Source organism: Girardinichthys multiradiatus, chromosome 12, assembly GCF_021462225.1.
Source record: "Girardinichthys multiradiatus isolate DD_20200921_A chromosome 12, DD_fGirMul_XY1, whole genome shotgun sequence".
In the NCBI taxonomy this organism is placed as follows: Eukaryota; Metazoa; Chordata; class Actinopteri; order Cyprinodontiformes; family Goodeidae; genus Girardinichthys; species Girardinichthys multiradiatus.
Genome location: NC_061805.1, coordinates 47,995,823 through 48,015,951, shown reverse-complemented (window position 1 = coordinate 48,015,951; position 20,129 = coordinate 47,995,823). Strand labels below are relative to the sequence as shown.

Genomic DNA, 20,129 nt, shown 5'->3' with positions numbered 1-20,129 from the left:
ATAACAGTCTGTTTTGTTTTGTGCTTTAGCTGTTTCATACACGTAACGATACCAATAATTTTGCAGAAAAAGATGTCCTCCTCCTTCCTTTAGGGGTCTGAGATGAGAGCCGTCCGGTGTCCATCTCTTCTCGTGTGATGTTGCATCCTGTGGATCCTGCCTTAAACAGAGAAAGAGCCCTGCTGCCAGAATTAGGCTCAGGCTTATCAGTCCTGTCCACATGTTACAAAAAGCCATGCTAAGTTGGGCACAGGTCAGTTGTTTTCTTCACCGGTTTGAGATGCTGGGCCCTATGGGACACCAGCCCCTTTGTACCCGGATCTTCCCCTGTAACCCCGTCGGTTGGTTTGGCTCCTGTAACGGTGATATTAGCTTACAGTGGCTCTTGTGGATCCAGGATGGTCTTTCTGCGATTTTCAGAGCTGTCGGTGTAGTCAGGAGAACGCGGTATGGCCCTTTCCAGCAAGGGGTGCTCCAATCCTTTCTGTGGAATGTCTTAATCAGGACTAGGTCTCCAGGCCTCACGTTGTTCTGTGAAATTGGAGGAGAATTTACTGGCAGACTACTGGACAACTGTACTTCTTTTGTTTGTAACATTTTATTCATCCATTCAGCTAATGATGTTTCCTGCTGTGCTTTTCCTATGTCATCCATTTCTGATGGCAATGGAAAAGGTCTGCCATGTACTATTTCAAATGGAGTGAGACCAGTTTGATTTGGAGTCATTCTCATCCATAATTTAACCAGGGATAGGCATTCGGGCCATGGCCTCCCTGTTTCTTCCATTGTTTTCCTTAATCTATTTTTTATTGTTCCATTTGTTTGTTCAACCAGCCCAGCAGATTGCGGGTGGTAAGAACAATGGTTTTTTAACTGAAACCCTAATGCTTTAGAGCACAGTTCTATTACATTATTTACAAAATGAATCCCATTATCTGATCTTATGATTTGTGGGATACCATGTGTAGGGAAGAAATGTGTCACTAAACTCTTTGCCACTGTGAGTGCATCACAGTGCTTTGAAGGGTATATTTCAACCCACTTTGAAAATGCATCTATGACCACTAAACAATATTTCTTTCCCCCTGACCATGATAACTATGAAATCCGTGTGTATCATGTGAAAGGGATGAATTGCTGCTGGGAACTGGCCTCTTTTGGGTCTCATGTTTCCTTGTGGATTATGTTTGCAGCAGGTAATACATGATCTACAAAAGTTTTTTGCATAGTCAGAAAACTTTATGGTGTGGAAATGTAGATTTACTAAGTGTACCATCCCCCCGCTCGACACATGGGAAATTCCGTGTGTCGCATGGACCGCCGTCTTGTATAAATTTTTTGGTAATATTGGCTTATTTCCCAAATGATAAATGTCATCTTTCTTTATGGCCCTTCTATTCAGCCAAGATTTAACTTCTGCAGCTGGTGCAGATTGTTGTGAATCTTTCAGCACAACTGTATCTATAAATAGGAGATCTGACATTTTCAAAGTGAGGGGAAGTCTCGAAGCTATTTTAGCAGAAATGTCAGCAAAGGTGTTCCCCTTTGTTTCTATGGTTTCATCAGATTGATGCGCTTTACATTTACAAAGCGCTATCTTTGCAGGTAGCTGGATAGCTAACAGCAGTCGTTTTAACAGATTAAAATGTGTCAATTCTGTTCCAGATGATGTTTTGAACCCTCTATTTTCCCATATTTTGGCAAAATGGTGAAAGGAACCGAATACATATTGGCTGTTTGTATAGATGGTTAGGATTTTTCATATAATTCACAAGCTCTGATAACAGAATACTGCTCTGCAGTCTGTGCAGAGCATGTATGGGGCAGGGCCTGTGATTCTATAATTTTAGTTTCAGTGGTTACTGCATAACCAACTCTGTTTTTTCCATATTCATCTTTTGATGCTGATCCATCTACAAAGATTACAAAGATTTTTTGTGAGTTTTTCAGAAGGGTCTGAGAGATATCTTGCCTAGGTTTTGTGTCTTCCTCAACCTTTGTTTTGCAAGAATGTGGTTTTCCATCTTCTGCTGTTGGAATTAGCGTGCTAGGGTTCAGTGGACCACATCTTTGCAGAGTTATATTTGCTTGTGAGAGTAGCAACGAGGTCAACGTAATATGCCTTGCATGTGTCAAGAAAGGAAGTGAGGTTTGTAGCAATACAAGTGACACTGAATGAGGAACTTTCAGTGTGAGCGGGTGGCACAGCACAGTTTCAGCTGTCTGCTTCACAGCTTCTGCCGCAGCTGTGCAGCTCTGTAATCAGATTGGAAATCCAGATGCCACAGAGTCCAGTTTTTTAGAATAAAATGCCAAAGGTCTGTTTTTGGAGCCAAACGGCTGGGTTAATACAGCTTTCATACAACCCTTACATGCATCTACACAAAGTGTGAAAGGCTGGCTATAATCTGGCAGAGCTAAGGTGACTGTTGTTTGAAGCAGATTTTTTAGCTCTGTGAATGCTGCTTCTCCCTCCTGAGTCCATGTGATTTTGTCTTTTAATGTCATGTCTTTGCCATAGATCATAGATTGCAAGGGTTGTACAATGGCTGCATAGTCTGGTAGCCATTCTCTGCAAAAGTTACACAGTCCCAGAAAGGACATCATTTGTTGTTTAGTTCGTGGTTTTGGGGCTTCCCGAATGGCTGTTTTTCTACTGCTTAGGAGGGAACGGCCATGTTGTGATAACATATGTCCCAAATAAATCACTTTCTCCTTGCAAAACTGCAGTCTATCCCTAGAGGCTTTGTGTCCTGTCTGGTAGAGATGTTTCAGAACTGTTATGGTAGCTTCCTCACAGTGTTGTTGAGTGTCTGAAGCTATAAAAATATCATCTACATACAACAGGACTTGACTATGTTCAGGCACCTCACAGGTGCTCATAGAGTATCTTAAGGCTTGTGTATATACATGTGGGCTTTCACTGAAGCCTTGTGGTAGTCTGGTGTAAGTGTATTTTTTCCCTTTAAACTGAAAGCCAAATAAATGCTGTGACTCTTCATGCAGTGGTACTGTAAAGAAAGCATTGCTAAGATCTACCACTGAGAAATATTTTTTATCTGTAGTTAATGAATGTAGTAATGTATGTGGATTCGGGACGTCTGGAACCACATGTCTCACTATTTTATTTATCGGTCTAAGATCCTGGACCATCCTCCACTTTCCTGTGCTGGCTTTCTGCACTGGAAAGATAGGTGTGTTGCATGTAGCATCAGGTGCTTCCCTTAATATTCCTGACTTCAACATATCCTGTATTACTGGCTTAATACCCTCTTCAGCTTCTGGCTTCAAGGAGTACTGGTGAACTACTGGCCGTTCTTCAGATATTAATTTAACCTTATATGGTGGAAACCCCTTTATAAATCCTACATCAGTCAATGATTGGGACCAGAGTTCAGGTGGGACAGAAGCTAAGGCAGGGTGCCTGTTGCTCTCTTTGCTTTCAGCTAGGCCCTGTATCTGTCACTTTGCCTCATCCAAATGTGTATTTGGATGGACTTTGACTGTCCACCCTAGAGTGAGTTTCCAGATTCCCGTGTTAGGATCTACTTTCTAGTCAGAGCTTGTTAATGCCTCATATCTCCCTCTTTCAGCACGCTGTATAAAGTTTTCTAATTCTTTCCACTGACCCCCCACAGGTTTAGTTAATGACAGATGAGGTGTACTGCCTTTAAACTGTTGGAGCTGTTTTCCTGACAGTATGATTGAGGTGGAGGATTTCCCTGTTTTGGGGTCAACATACAGGTGCTGTATGGTAACAGCATGATTATTTTCTCTGTGAAAAACAGTATCATACTGATAATCTGGCCCTGAAGTATTTTTATATCTCATGGTTACATGGAGCTCAGTATCTGGTATGTACTGTGCCCCCTGGGAGGTTTGTTTTTCTCTGGTTCTCCTCAGCAGTTCTCGAGCTGTTGGTGTGGGGCCTAGATCGAGGGACCAGTAATAATGCGGCTGTGAGAATTCATTTAGGACTAGGGCCCCTTCTTCCACTACAGCCTTCATACCTGTTTCTGTTGATACTATATTTATATGCAATTTTTGCATAAGATCTCTTCCCAACAGGTTTACTGGGCATTTTTGACTTATCAGAACGGGGGCCTGACAAGTAAGTTTTGTCTCAGGTTCTGTTATTGTTACTGGTTCACTTAGGTAATGTACCTCTGATGTGCCAGCTGCTGATCTAACATGCACTGCGGTGTTAGAATATTTTACTCTGGGTAGAGGTTTAGTTAGCACAGATCTACATGCCCCTGTATCACACAAACAGCTATATGCTTTGCCATTTATTATTATGTTTTTATATGGCAAATCTTGCGTCCTACTTAGTGCTATAAGTTCCAGTGCTGCTTGTATGTCAACTTCCTCCATTTCACTACTGTTTTTCTCTGCTAGTGGGGGAGGAGGTGGGGGCTGTGGCTGTAATTTTCAATTCTGGGTAAAGTTGGGGTTATACACCCGCTTTTCATTACATTCTCGTGCAAAATGTCCTGGCTCATTGCAGATCCAGCAGTTGTCATTTCTTGCGCCAAGGTTTTGTAAAATCGTTCTACATTGTCTAGCATAATGCCCTATTTTTCCACACCTCAGACACGCATTGCTCTGTGTGTGGCTGTGTCATGGCCCTCCTCCTCCTCTTCCTCCGTGACCTCTGAATCCTCCCCCCTTTTGCCTGTTTGTCCCTGAGCGATGCAATGCCATTAAACTGTCTTGCATTCCAAACGTATCTGTCTTCCTATCTTGCTGTGTTTTATGGGCATGCTGCGCATACTCTAAGGCTTTGGTAACAGTTCCTGTATTTTGATGAACCCAATGTTTGTCTATATACCGTCTGAGTTAAATTTTAAGGCCTTGCAAAAAGACTCTCTTCAACTGTTGCTGATAGGCTCCTGCCTCTGCTTCATCATATGGTATAGCAGAGTTTGCTTTAAAAACACGTCTCATCCTATCCAAGAAATCTTGTGGGTCTTCTTCGTCCTTCTGTTTACATTGTGAGATTTTGCCATAATCTGCTGTCTGTATATAAACTGTTCGAATTATTTCAAAGAGTAAGCCTAAAGCGTCCCTTAAATCTGGTAAATTATGTGCTAATGTGTCACCATTGTCATCGCATACAGTGAAACCTCCTGCTACTCTGCACCAATGGCCAAACAGCTGGGTAAAACACTGGAGCATCTCTCTGCCATTAAGATGAAAGCTTCCTCTGAGTTCTGTAATAGCTGCTAAAAACTCCTCTACTCCTTCCTGTATCGGTGGGATACCTTTTAAAGCAGCAGTTCTGTCTTCCTGTGTCCATGGTCTATATACTAGAATAGTTGGCAGCTGTCGGTGATTAGCGTCACCTACATTTGGATTTGTTACTTCAACTAGAGGAAATGTGTCTTCCTCTACATTTTTTCCAGATGGATGAAATTTCTGTTCGTGAGCCATTAAGGCTTCGCCTGGGTACATGCTGGGAGTAGTTTTCTTATATTTACTCCTAGTTCGCACTCCTGTGCACCCCCAGAAATTAGGAGATCAGGACTCACTAGAAGAGCTCTGTTCTTTTGTTTTAAAAGAATTGCTTAATTTTTCTTGCTTAAGTTTTAGGAACTGCTACAGCTCCTTCTATCTCTCCTCCAATTTGCTGTGCTGCAGCCGCCTGTCCTGCAGCTGTCTGCACGGCAGGGGGCTGCGCTCCTCGCTGTCTGGATGCGACTACCGTTTCCTCATGTGGGCGCACCAAGACCGCAGCTGTCAGCTTCTCCATTCGCTTCTCCTTCTTATCTTGCCTCTGCATGTCTCTTAACTTACTTTGTTCCAGCCATTTGTCCGAGAATTTATACTCGACCTTTCTCTGTTCCTTTTTAGTTGGTTTCTTGGTTTTCATTATTTCTAATTTTAAATCTCCTTGTAATTTTAAGATATCCTTAATAATAATAATAATAATAATCATCTTTATTGGTCATTGCACATGTACAGGTCCTTCTCAAAATATTAGCATATTGTGATAAAGTTCATTATTTTCCATAATGTCATGATGAAAATTTAACATTCATATATTTTAGATTCATTGCACACTAACTGAAATATTTCAGGTCTTTTATTGTCTTAATACGGATGATTGTGGCATACAGCTCATGAAAACCCAAAATTCCTATCTCACAAAATTAGCATATTTCATCCGACCAATAAAAGAAAAGTGTTTTTAATACAAAAAACGTCAACCTTCAAATAATCATGTACAGTTATGCACTCAATACTTGGTCGAGAATCCTTTTGCAGAAATGACTGCTTCAATGCGGCGTGGCATGGAGGCAATCAGCCTGTGGCACTGCTGAGGTCTTATGGAGGCCCAGGATGCTTCGATAGCGGCCTTTAGCTCATCCAGAGTGTTGGGTCTTGAGTCTCTCAACGTTCTCTTCACAATATCCCACAGATTCTCTATGGGGTTCAGGTCAGGAGAGTTGGCAGGCCAATTGAGCACAGTGATACCATGGTCAGTAAACCATTTACCAGTGGTTTTGGCACTGTGAGCAGGTGCCAGGTCGTGCTGAAAAATGAAATCTTCATCTCCATAAAGCTTTTCAGCAGATGGAAGCATGAAGTGCTCTAAAATCTCCTGATAGCTAGCTGCATTGACCCTGCCCTTGATAAAACACAGTGGACCAACACCAGCAGCTGACACGGCACCCCAGACCATCACTGACTGTGGGTACTTGACACTGGACTTCTGGCATTTTGGCATTTCCTTCTCCTCAGTCTTCCTCCAGACTCTGGCACCTTGATTTCCGAATGACATGCAGAATTTGCTTTCATCTGAAAAAAGTACTTTGGACCACTGAGCAACAGTCCAGTGCTGCTTCTCTGTAGCCCAGGTCAGGCGCTTCTGCCGCTGTTTCTGGTTCAAAAGCGGCACCTGTAGCCCATTTCCTGCACATGCCTGTGCACGGTGGCTCTGGATGTTTCTACTCCAGACTCAGTCCACTGCTTCCGCAGGTCCCCCAAGGTCTGGAATCGGCCCTTCTCCACAATCTTCCTCAGGGTCCGGTCACCTCTTCTCGTTGTGCAGCGTTTTCTGCCACACTTTTTCCTTCCCACAGACTTCCCACTGAGGTGCCTTGATACAGCACTCTGGGAACAGCCTATTCGTTCAGAAATTTCTTTCTGTGTCTTACCCTCTTGCTTGAGGGTGTCAATAGTGGCCTTCTGGACAGCAGTCAGGTCGACAGTCTTACCCATGATTGGGGTTTTGAGTGATGAACCAGGCTGGGAGTTTTAAAGGCCTCAGGAATCTTTTGCAGGTGTTTAGAGTTAACTCGTTGATTCAGATGATTAGGTTCATACCTCGTTTAGAGACCCTTTTAATGATATGCTAATTTTGTGAGATAGGAATTTTGGGTTTTCATGAGCTGTATGCCAAAATCATCCGTATTAAGACAATAAAAGACCTGAAATATTTCAGTTAGTGTGCAATGAATCTAAAATATATGAATGTTAAATTACATCATGACATTATGGAAAATAATGAACTTTATCACAATATGCAAATATTTTGAGAAGGACCTGTACATTACAACAAAATTTGTCCTCTGCATTTAACCCATCCCTTATAGGGAGCAGTGGGCTGCCATTGTGCGGCGCCCGGGGAGCATTCTGGGGCTAAGGGTCTTGCTCAGGGACCCTGAGTGGCAATCTGTGAGATACAAACCTGGCCCCTCTGGAACGCAAACCTCCTCTTCTAACCACTAGGCCACCACTCCCCCTAAAATATTTAGTTTACCCAAGAAACCATGTTTTTTATTCCATCTTTGACAGATCATACCTGCTCCTTCTACATAGTTCTCCATAAACTTTACATCCCCTTCTAAGTTAATATTTTACTTTGTTTCTTCCCCATGATGTTTAATTTTAGTTCACAATACTATAAATGTCCCAGATAGAAGTTCCCTGGCATAAAATTCAAGGAGAGGACATTAACACGCCCTTCTACTGCGACTAATCCGCAGCGGTGTTAATTTTCTGGGATTAAACCCGACCTTTATCTCCAAAAATCACCAATACGTCTTTCTATTCTGGGCAAAAGAAAACACAAGACCAGCAGAATCTTGCTATGATTCTTCCAAAATGCTTAGTCTTCCAAACACACACAACAGCACTCACACAGTTAGTATTTTAACATATTTATGTCCCTTCAGCAATATGTATGGTCGACCTAGCTTAGTTTATGAACTCCCTTATTATTCAACATTTAATTTCATTTCCTTTCCGGCTAAATGCTACCAACCAAATTATCCAGTTCCCTTACGGCGGAATTACCTAGTCGTTTCTGATCTCCTTGCGGCGAGATCCTACCTAAATTTATCGCTATTTCCTTCCGGCGAAATAAAACCTACCCAATTGCTGTCTCCTTACAGCGAGACACTACCAACGACTTATTATAACCTTTCTTTAATGTTAAACAAAACGTCTCACCTCTGAGCTGACTTCTAGGTGACTCTGTCGGACCCCCCAGAGTCACCCAGCGTCGAGCAAGACGATAACCCACCGGCCAGATGCGAATGTCACACACCGGGACTTTCAGCCACCAGGCCTAGGTGCGGCTGTGTGGCAGCGCTTAACTCGAGGGAGAGGGAGAATGGGACTTGGTTGAGCAGCCCTTAGATGCTGCTGATAAAAGCATAACTCACTCCTGTCCCCATCTCTCTTCCTGTGGTATGTAGGAGGGAAAGGCACTTAGAGCAGACATGAGTGATAAACAATACAAAAGTTTTCAAACCCTAACAGTGTTTATTGTACATTGTAAATATGTATATTCTGTAATGCAAAAACAAAACAAAAGAGCAAATGTACCAGAGTCAAATTCCTTGTTTGTATGTACGAACTTGGCAATAAAGCTGATTTCCAAAGTCTGAGCTGCGCTCATCTATTCCTGATTATGGTGGAAAAGATAATAAATAGCGTAGAATGAAATGTGTTTATTTACTTTTGAATTACTAGATAATACTAGAGATAAAATCAGATGCCTGACTTTACTGGTTTAAGTTGGAATTAGATATACTGCCTTATATAACTGTTGCTGAAACAAAAATTTGTTTGCATAAACTGTAAACTTACACAGTTGTGTAGTGGAGGTTGTCAGTTAATATCACAGAAATTCCTGCTGCTTTTTCAAATTTTGATGTTTTTGGACACATTTCTGAGATGATTTTTAATATTTTGGTTTATGCAATGCGTGCAGCGCAGATTGAGATGAAGCCTGATGGACTGGCAATCCCTTGGCAGTTGAGGATTATAACGGTCTGTCTGTGTGTGTGTGTGTGTGTGTGTGTGTGTGTGTGTGTGTGTGTGTGTGTGTGTGTGTGTTTGTGTGTGTGTTCTTGTTGCTGAGTGAGAACCATTGTTTGTATTTTTATTGCAAAGTGAGGACATTTTGACAAAGTGAGGACATTTTGACAAAGTGAGGACATTTTCCTGGTCCTCACTTTTTCAAATTCCATTCTTGGGACAGGAGTTAAGTTTAGGACTATGGTATGAATTGAGTTATTGTTAGGGTGAGGTATTAACTGGTTAGGTTTAGGGTTAGTGTTAGGGTCAGGGTTAGGCACTAAAAATCAAGGAAAATGAATGGAAGTCAATGGAAGTAACCGAAAAGTCCTCATAAAGATAGTAAAACACGGATGTGTGTGTGTGTGTGTGTGTGTGTGTGTGTGTGTGTGTGTGTGTGTGTGTGTGTGTGTGATGAGGATAAATCTGAATGTGTCTATCATCTGGTGTTACACAATCGTGGGTTTTGCAAGTTTTTATACTTCCTTAAATGTGATGTTACATTACAACTGGTTACAAACCTTAAGACTTGGTTCATACGTTTGAAGAGGAAGGAGGGATGCATGGTTTTCAACATGTTGCAAAAAAAAACTTGTTAAAAAATACACTGAAAAGTGTACCATGCACTTATATGTCACCCCATTTTTGCTGCCATCACTAAATAAAATCCAGCGCAACCAATTTCCTACAGAAGTCATTTAACTCTTAATAGAGTCCATCTGTGTTCAACTTAATCTCAGTATAAATCCATCAGTTCTGTGAAGGTGTCAGGTTTGTTTGAGAACATTAGTGAACAAACAGCATCATGAAGATCAGGGAACACAGCAGACAGGCCGGGGAGAATGTTGTGGAGAACTTTAAAGCCGAGTTTGGTCACAAAACAATATTCCAAGCTTTAAACATCTTTAAACATCTCACAGAGCTCTGCTCTGAACATGGAAGAAAGATGGCAAACTGCAAACCTACCAAGAGATGGGCATCCACCTAAAATGAGACCAGGCAAGGAGAGCAATAATCACAGAAGCAGACAAGAGGCCCATGGTAATTCCTGAGTAGCTAAATACAGGACAATGCTGGAATCACACAATATACACAATATAATGAGCGCATGTGAAACACATGATTTTCAAATTGTAACATGTGAGAAACCATGTGTTCCACCTGTGTTTGACATGTTACAATACAGTGTAATTTCCACATGTCAAAATCCATGCAGCCCAAAAAAGGATGTCCAGAAGCCATAGAGGCATGATCCTTGTGGGGATCATGTTGTGTCAATGTTATCCAGCGGGGTTCATGAGTATGACATTTGTAGCAGCTGTGGCTTGATGGGAAAAGTAGTCAATTCCAGCTTCCCCCATCATGTAAGGAACTGCCAATGGCACTAAACCTCAAGTAGCCAACGCACTGATCATCATATCAGTGCATAAAAGTGTCATTTGTTATGTAAAATGGATTTGAGGCTACAGTATGTTTAGAAAAGTGATATAAGAGTTCCGTTCATTTACCACTTTACATGTAGTCCTGCGGTTTTCACATGGGCATCGCATATAAACGCATGGGAATCACCTTAAGATACAGTTCATATAGTCACCACAAGTAATTCATAGATTTCACATGGGAATTTACATGTGATGGACAAACTAAAGTTTTCTAAAAACAGGTAACATGCGTTTCACATATTTCACATCTGAATTATTATGTGAATTTGCAGCTTCACGGGTTGAATTTGCACATTTGAACTCTCAGGAGGTGACTTTGGCACGTCTGAGTAAGACAAACTCAGAAAATAAACCTGATAAAAGCAATAAAAAAGAACGGTTTTCTGTGAACAGATTTTGTCAGAGAAACAGTACCACATTTCGGCAACAGGAGTGCAGGAGCAGCATGTCTGGGGCGCAGTTTGTGGCACATTGACCCAAATACCAGAAGCATTTGACTCTTAGCCATTTCTTGCTTGATACCACTTTCTGGCAACGCAAGTAACACATCGGTCATCAGAGCGGCTTTAAGCTATTAGCTCACAGAAATTGTGTAATAAAATAAAGAAAATCATAGAAATTCTGAGCTCATCTAACAGACGGGCTTTTTCACTACATGTATAAAAAGTATTATAACAGTAGATGCAAACAATACACATTTAATCCATCTGTCTGCAGCACAATGCGACATGAAAGTGAACTGGTATGCAGCGTAACAAATAAACCCTAAACCTCCTGTTAATGACAAACAAACAGGGAATCATATGGGGAGGGGTTGAAGCTGTCAACTCACACCTGACAACACTGGATTAATTATGCAAGCAGGCTGCGGGATTTTTTTTAAATCGGCTACATCCTTACCTCAAACAGCGGAGAGGTACCCTTGGCAGGAAGTGTGCATCCCAGCAATTACCAGAAACTTCGCCATATAGAAGTGAGAAGTAAAGCGTCCCTAAAGTAAAGAAGCCTTGTCAAATAAAAACTCTTATTTTCCTTCACGCATCACCTTCCTGTCTTCAACCAGTAGCTTCCTGAGTAAAAGATGCCCCGCTGGATCGGAGGAGCGAAATTCCCCCTTAAACACCCGGAGGACGGCCTGTGGATGTGAGGTGTTTACAATGTTAGGTTATTGTCACCGCCACAACCATCGGTGGTTGTGGTTTAGCGTCAAACGCGCTCAGAGAGAAGGCGGCGACAGGTGGGGGCCGGGCAGAGGGGTGTGTGCGCGGGACAACAAGCAGCAGGTGATTTTCAGCGACAGGTGTTTCTGTATGGAAGCAAATCGTTACCATATTTAAAATGAAAAAGCATTTTCAGAAATGATTTTTCATTTTAAGAATGTGGCTGCATTATTTGACCCATAAATAAAATTAGTAATCAATCATCCTATTTGCATTTGCATTTTCTTCTTCATGACTGCACATTTCATGCCATCATCAAGAAGAAAACAAAGCAGACATTGCTTTTTCGTTTTCGTGGTCTGCCCGCAAGGTACTGCCGATAGAGCATTCCGAGCTGCGGGCGCAGCAGAGTGATGTCAGCAGCCGCTCTTCCTCAGCTCCCTGCTGACCGAGCTACCCATCTTGTTCGGTAGGGGGCGCTGTGCACGTCTGCATTGCATTACATTGCAAACGTGCCGAGAAATTGATTGAATTGCAGCAGAGCCGAGCTCAATTTGTGGCAGTGGCAGGTAGAACTGGTAGTTCCAATAGGATGATTGATTACTAATTTTATTTATGGATCAAATAATGCAGCCACATTCTTAAAATGAAAAAGCATTTCCAGAAATGCTTTTTCATTTTCAAATTTTACATTTCAAATTGAATTTTGGTATCTATTTGCTGGGGTACATTTTGAAAAATAAATCTCAAATGTCTTTTTCTTTTTCATTTTAATTAAGTGAAAGAATGAGCAGTCTTGAAGAAGACAATTAAAATGCAAATAGGATGATTGATTACTAATTTCATTTATGAGTCAAACAATGCAGCCACATTCTTAAAATGAAAAAGCATTTCTGAAAATGCTTTTTCATTTGAAATATGGTAACGATTGGCTTCCATATTTCTGAGGGGGGGGCACGCTCTTTGGGCGATATGAGACAGATTTTAACCCCTTGGTGTGATGTGCTGTTTACTGATGGAAGACTTATATTATTGTAAAAAGCTTATAAGGAAAAGGTTCAGTACCCAGCCATTCTGTTCTAGAAAGACATCTCGGGTTTTCCTGGATTTTCTAAAGCTGCTGAGTCATTGACTCTCCACAACCTTTCCATTTGCTTTTTGAGCTCTTGGTATTTCTTGAACCTGGGATTGCAATGTCTATCACTAATGGTCTCTTTTCTGCTTTGTCAACTACTACTGTGACATTTAAACGTATTTGCTCACCAACAACTAAAACATGCAATATTTTATTGAAACAAAGAAGAAAAGAGTTAATTATGTTAGGTTCAAAAGAGTCTCATATGTTTGCTAACGTTTTGGGTCGAATGTTTTCTATTTTGTTGGACTAGATAAATTTTCGTCTATTCACAGAAACACAAACGAGAAATGTCATTGGACTGTTGGAGGAAGCCGGAGTACCCGGAGAGAACCCACGCATGCACGAGAAGAATCCGCAAACTCCGTGCAACATGATGCTGGGATTCGAGCCCAGGACTTTCTTGCTGCAAGGCAACATTGCTGCTGACATCGCCACCATGAAGCCATGTTAAAATCAGTGTTAAACTGCTGATTGAAAGAAGAGGAAGTGCTTTCATTTTTATATTTTCAGCTGTAAGTGTCCTTGTAATTTCACAGCAAGGTTAGTAGTGAGAGAAAGTCTTAGATAGCTTACATTTAATTTGTTTCCTAAATGATCCAAAGTCATTTAACACAGCGTACAGTTGGTAGAGATATTCATAGGACTACCAAATTATTAAAACAGGCAGCAATGGCTTATGCATAGTACTGCTACCTGCAAACTCAAGGCAGAAAGGGCCAATGCTGGGATTCCAGGACACACCTAACTGACTGTTTGTTCTTTTCTCTCTGAATATTTGTCACAAGACTTATAAAATATGGTTAGTTTTAGGCCAGAGCAAAGGGATAAGACATTAATTGGAACAAAGAGTAGAAAGGTGAAATGTACACAGGCTGCACGCCTTACCGCTTCGCCAGACCCTGCTGTTCCATCCTTCATGGTGGCTGTGATGCCCAATAGTCCTCGACCTTCCTCCTCCCACTTGGCACACTGTCTCAGGGTGCTGGACTTTGATCGCTTTGATCATTGTGAGATGTTTTCTTCATATTAATGGCATTTATATCCTTGTTTGTCCAGGCTATTATACCAGCGGTGTGTCTAATGTCTGGCAAGGCCAATGTGTTGATGGCCTGGACTTTATTCTTACCAGTCAGCTGTTTTTTCATGGCCTGTCTTTCTTGGTTTTAGCTGACTTGCTTGTGGGCTCACCAAGGTTTGGAGCTGTCTTGAACGTCTACCACAACCACAAGCAAAAATAAGAGTAATGCAGCAGGAGGAGTCTGTGTTAAATATGCAAAAACTTCAGCTGTGTCCTTATTCTGTCACACATCTTTCTGTTTTCCTCCTCAAACCCTCATCGTAGTATCATTTCTGTCTGCAAAAATGGAGACTAATATTTATTCATAGGCTGTTTTTTGTAAAGTTAAAATAGTCAGAGGTTAAACTAATTGTTGTGAGATCAATGCAATATGCTATCGCATTCTAGAGCTTTGCATTAGAATATTGTGATTTTGCTTTACATAGTTGTTGGTTTGTTATTCTATTTATTTTTTTAATTTCCTCATTTTGAGAACTTTTACAAGTGTTTCAAGTGAGGTTATTTCCATCTCTGTATGATCACTTTGTTTGGTTTGCCTGTGAATTACGTTTAATTTGCAAAATGTTGGCCTTGTAGCAAAAGCTTTTGAGAGGTACACATTTTGCAGTCTTTTTTTGTGAAAACAGTTTATATTAGTGTTGTTTAATTTCTGAGCAGATGGATCAGATGTAGATTAATTTATTTAGCGCTCATGCCTCACTAGCATCACTGTCAATCTATTCTGCCAACTGTTTGCTAAAAAAAAGGGGCAGAGGTGCTTAAAGTCATTGCCTTCTTGTGGAAATACATGAAGTCATCGTCGCTATGGTTCAAAATGTAGGAAACTGTAGCTAAAAACATCGCAGCTGAAAGAACAGTCATCAAGAACTTTAAGTTGAGAATTTCACCTGCAGTAAAGTTAGACTCCAGGAAGACCAAGATGCCCAGCAAGAGGTATGATGCTCCTTTACCACATAAGAATGTTGCCACCAGTGCAGAGCTTGCTCAACACTGGGAGCAGAAGGGTGTGGATGCATGTACAGGGGTTGGACAATGAAACTGAAACACTTGGTTTTAGACCACAATAATTTATTAGTATGGCGTAGGGCCTCCTTTTGCGGCCAATACAGCGTCAATTCGTCTTGGGAATGACATATACAAGTCCTGCACAGTGGTCAGAGGGATTTTAAGCCATTCTTCTTGCAGGATAGTGGCCAGGTCACTACGTGATACTGGTGGAGGAAAACGTTTCCTGACTCGCTCCTCCAAAACACCCCAAAGTAGCTCAATAATATTTAGATCTGGTGACTGTGCAGGCCATGGGAGATGTTCAACTTCACTTTCATGTTCATCAAACCAATCTTTCACCAGTCTTGCTGTGTGTGTTGGTGCATTGTCATCCTGATACACGGCACCACCTTCAGGATACAATGTTTGAACCATTGGATGCACATGGTCCTCAAGAATGGTTCGGTAGTCCTTGGCAGTGACGCGCCCATCTAGCACAAGTATTGGCCCAAGGGAATGAAATGATATGGCAGCCCAAACCATCACTGATCCACCCCCATGCTTCACTCTGGGCATGTAACAGTCTGGGTGGTACGCTTCTTTGGGGCTTCTCCACACCGTAACTCTCCCGGATGTGGGGAAAACAGTAAAGGTGGACTCATCAGAGAACAATACATGTTTCACATTGTCCACAGCCCAAGATTTGCGCTCCTTGCACCATTAAAACTGACGTTTGGCATTGGCATGAGTGACCAAAGGTTTGGCTATAGCAGCCCGGCCGTGTATATTGACCCTGTGGAGCTCCTGACGGACAGTTCTGGTGGAAACAGGAGAGTTGAGGTGCACATTTAATTCTGCCATGATTTGGGCAGCCGTGGTTTTATGTTTTTTGGATACAATCCGGGTTAGCATCCGAACATCCCTTTCAGACAGCTTCCTCTTGCATCCACAGTTAATCCTGTTGGATGTGGTTCGTCCTTCTTGGTGGTATGCTGACATTACCCTGGATACCGTGGCTCTTGATACATCACAAAGACTTGCTGTCTTGGTCACAGATGCGCCAGCAAGACGTGCACCAACAATTTGTCCTCTTTTGAACTCTGGTATGTCACCCATAATGTTGTGTGCATTTCAATATTTTGAGCAAAACTGTGCTCTTACCCTGCTAATTGAACCTTCACACTCTGCTCTTACTGGTGCAATGTGCAATCAATGAAGACTGGTTACCAGGCTGGTTCAATTTAGCCATGAAACCTCCCACACTAAAATGACAGGTGTTTCAGTTTCATTGTCAACCCCTGTATATACACAGCGAGGAGGAGTCTTTTGGAGAATAGCCTTGTGACAACAAGCCTGGCAAAAAGGAGACCTTAGTCCCGTGCCGTGCCAACATTCTGATCCAATCCATGCGTGGGGTTGCTTTCCAATTCTACCCAAAAAAAAACTCCCATGAGTAAAGGTTTGGGAACAAAAACATTTTCTGAGAGCAACCTCTAGGTTTAGTAATAATTTAGCAAATTGGAGCAGAATCTCACAAGGTCAAAGTAATGAAGTGGCTCAAAGATCAGACCTGTGGTCAAGAAACCAGATTTTAACCCCCTGCTAAGAACCTGTGGTCAGTTCTGTAAAAGAAAAAGCCAGCAAACTGTGCTCAAAATCAAGCACTAAGCCAACAAGAACAAGTCCCCATCAGACAAGATTTTGTCCAAATGTTGCTATGCAGCACGCCAGAGAGAATTAGAGAAGGTTTTCTAAAGAAGAAGGATCATAAATTGGATGTATTTGGCAATAAAAGTATTCCGAATTTTATGGGCTTTTAAAGCAGACTTTAACAGCTCATACAAATTTAAAAAGCACTGAACACACTAAACTCTAGATTTGATTAGTTGTCAAAACTTTTAGTCTTAAGTGCACAGAAAACATTTTCTACCAATAGGTTTTGACTGAATGTTTCAGAAAACTGCATTTGAGTTCCCAAATTGTATTCCCTTCTTTAGGAATTAGGTTTTGAGAATCTGATTTTTGAAAAATAGAATTAAGGCATTTAATATAGACAGAAGGAAGGAGGGAACGCTAAGCTGTTTGGCCTTGAAAGAGCTGTTGTGTAAAATGTAAATATATAATGTTATTATAAAACAAAAAGCTTTATCTGCAGATCTGATAACAGGAGCTAATTTAGGTTAAACACATATCTACGCATCCACACACGCTGACACGGCTTTTGCTCTCCTACATAAAGCTCCCTGTGCCCACTGCAGCAGATGTCTAATGTTGCATCAAAGCCCCGGCAGTTCACAGCCATGTCACTGATGGAGAGCCTTTTTCTTTTTTATTACACTTCATGGCTCTGATGGAACTTCACTGCGAGCTGAGCCGCCACCCCAAACTGTTTCACGGCTCCTGAGAGTTGGACAGAGAAAGAGAGTGGGGAAATAAGCTAGATTAAATAAAGAAGAGATAGCTCCACAGTGACCGGCTGCACTCTCTCTGCACTGCAGCACAGCAGTGCGGGTGATTTATCCATCAGCTCGCTCTGGGGGAGGCTGGGTTTCACCATTAGTAAATGAGTCGTAACTCACCCAGACAGCAGAAAACATATTTCCTGCAACCTCGTGGAGCTTAAGTCAAGTGTCACTGCTACTTTCTGTGAAGCTGACTTCACAGAGGACGATCAGACTTTCCTCCAGAGATAAGAAACAGACTCCTTTGTACCACGAATGCATCAGCACAGGATTTACATTTGAAAGGCAAATCCTCCTGTGGCCTCTCCTGACAGTCAGGAAAAAAGGAAAACTGATGATGGTATCAAAGAAGGAATTTCAAGCCCAGAATTATCAGTCTTAGAGCCATCACCCTGCAGTCACAGGTTGATTCTTTTATCATCCCAAATTTGCTTTCTCATAAGAAAAAAATATTACTGTTGGGCAGGATCCATAACATAACACAGACTTACACTAGTCAGAGTTTTATTGTTGTCATTTACTTTGCCTGAGGACTTGATACCCAGAGCACCAAGGTGTCCCTCATTGTTGTCATCCAGTCTCCGTTGCACTGATTATCTGCTTATACAGGTGCGTCTCAATACATTAGAATAGCTTTGAAAAGCTAATGTTATATTACATGGCTCTTAGTGTTTTATATCAATTTGGTTTTGTGTTTGGATTTGCTAAAGAAGACAACACCTGAATGGTAAAGAGGAGATGGAAAAGAAACACAATAGAAAAGAAAAAGGGGGAACTTTGATAATATTTGGCTGGAGTTCAAGGGGGCTTTCCAAGTAAGTAGGACAACCTCAAACTCCCTTTGATATGACTGAAAAAAAAACTGAAATATTTGGAGGTGAAAAGGGAGGAGTGGTAAAAGCTGTGGAATGACAAGCATTTGTTCTGAGGCGTGAGGTTAGAGTGGGAGTAGTTAAGGCATGGTCTTTTCACCAAAGATGTTTATTTCTTTTATTATTTAGTTTGTCACTTGGTCACATGGTTTTTCTACTCACCATTTATTCCTTTGGATTGAGAATCTGTTCACTGTGAGTTGGTTTAGCTTCTGATTTTAGTGTTTGTGTCAGATCCTATAGTGTCAGGTTAGATCCCTCTAGTTCCTCACCTAGATATTCTGCATTCCCCTAATTAGTCGTACCTGGTCCTCATGTCACTCAATAGCCTCCGCAGCAGGTAGAAACCTGTCTGTGTTATGATTTGGGGTTGTTTGGTTTTTGGTTTCGGGTTTTTTCCTTATGTTTTTCACTGCTCAAGTTTTGAATCATGCTTCTGTTTATTATTTTTCTGGTCATGTTTTAGTCTTGTTCATGTTTTGTCAAGTTTGGTTTTGTTTGTATATTAGAGTCTCTGTTTTTGCCGCAGCCACGTTTTGTTCTGTCTGTCAATTAAGTTTATTCGGTTCACCTGCTCAAAGTTAATCTGTCTCCTTGCTCCACCTGGTTTTCACTCCATATATACACACCTGTTCAGTTAGTCATGGCAGAAACATTTCTCAGATCATGTTTGTTTGTTGATCATGCCATGCCTGTCTCGCCTGCCCGTTTGTTGTTTTGTTCCTGCCTCCTGCTGTGAGTAAGTTTCTGTTATTAAACCTTTTGCACTTACCATCACGCTGCCTGCTCGTCTGCATTCTGGGGTCCTATATCTCGCAAATCCTAACAGTCTGTCAAATTACCTCGTCACACCTTCAAGCCATTCACCCACATTCCACTCCCATACAAAAGGACTACCTGCACACACCACCACCAACTCTACATCCCATTTCCCCTCTGACCCCCTGCCTGCACTAAAGATCAATGAGGAAGATGTAAATAGGCTCTTTCAGTGTCAGAAGACCAGTAAAGCTGGTTGATAGACAGTTGATAGACTTCCAGCTGTTGACTGCAAAAAACTGGGCTGGAACATCATGGTGGTCAGGCAGTAGATGCTCGAGGCTTAATAGACAAAACCGATCTTACATTTATTGGACTTTTGGTTACTTTCAAGAAAGGTCTGGGTCAGTCCACGTTTTTGTCAGACATGCTACAGTCTCCACTTCTGCAGAAGCAGAAGTTTTTGTCCTGATTTGCACTGCAGATAAAACAACTATAAGCCAAGTTTAATTTTCAGCCTGTTTGTGTGTGTCAGGTGAACAGTCAGGCATGTCAGGGGGAGTACAGTGCATGTAGACCAGTGATGGGTATGTAAATGATTCAATTTGCAAAGAGCTGGCATGTCTTGGACACCAGGTGGCATAAGTGACAATTAATAGTCAGCTGGAGATTCTTTACTTAGATGATATTTTGGTGTGCATTCGCAGTCATCCAGGACATGGCAATACTAAATGCTTAAATGTCCAGTTGGCTTCTGCACTTAGAAATGCATTTTTTTCTCTTGACATCAAATTAAAACAGAAACTTTTTAAATGGGAAATATTTCTTTAAATGCTAACCATATAATTGTACTGAATGATTATTATTAGATGCTATTTTAGCAAGCATGTCATCTTTTCTTATATGTATCCTTTGATTGAAT

At 41.5% G+C, this 20,129-nt stretch overlaps 1 protein-coding gene across 1 annotated transcript in view; it reads right to left on the bottom strand.

The window, feature by feature from the left end:
- The window catches only part of rasgef1ba (RasGEF domain family, member 1Ba), a 123,447-nt gene extending 111,603 nt beyond the window's left edge, over nucleotides 1–11,844 (bottom strand). The window contains exon 1 of the mRNA XM_047381490.1: nucleotides 11,652–11,844. The gene's annotated coding sequence lies outside the window, so the exon portion shown is untranslated. The remainder of the gene's footprint in view (nucleotides 1–11,651) is intronic.
- Nucleotides 11,845–20,129: the final 8,285 nt, after the last annotated feature.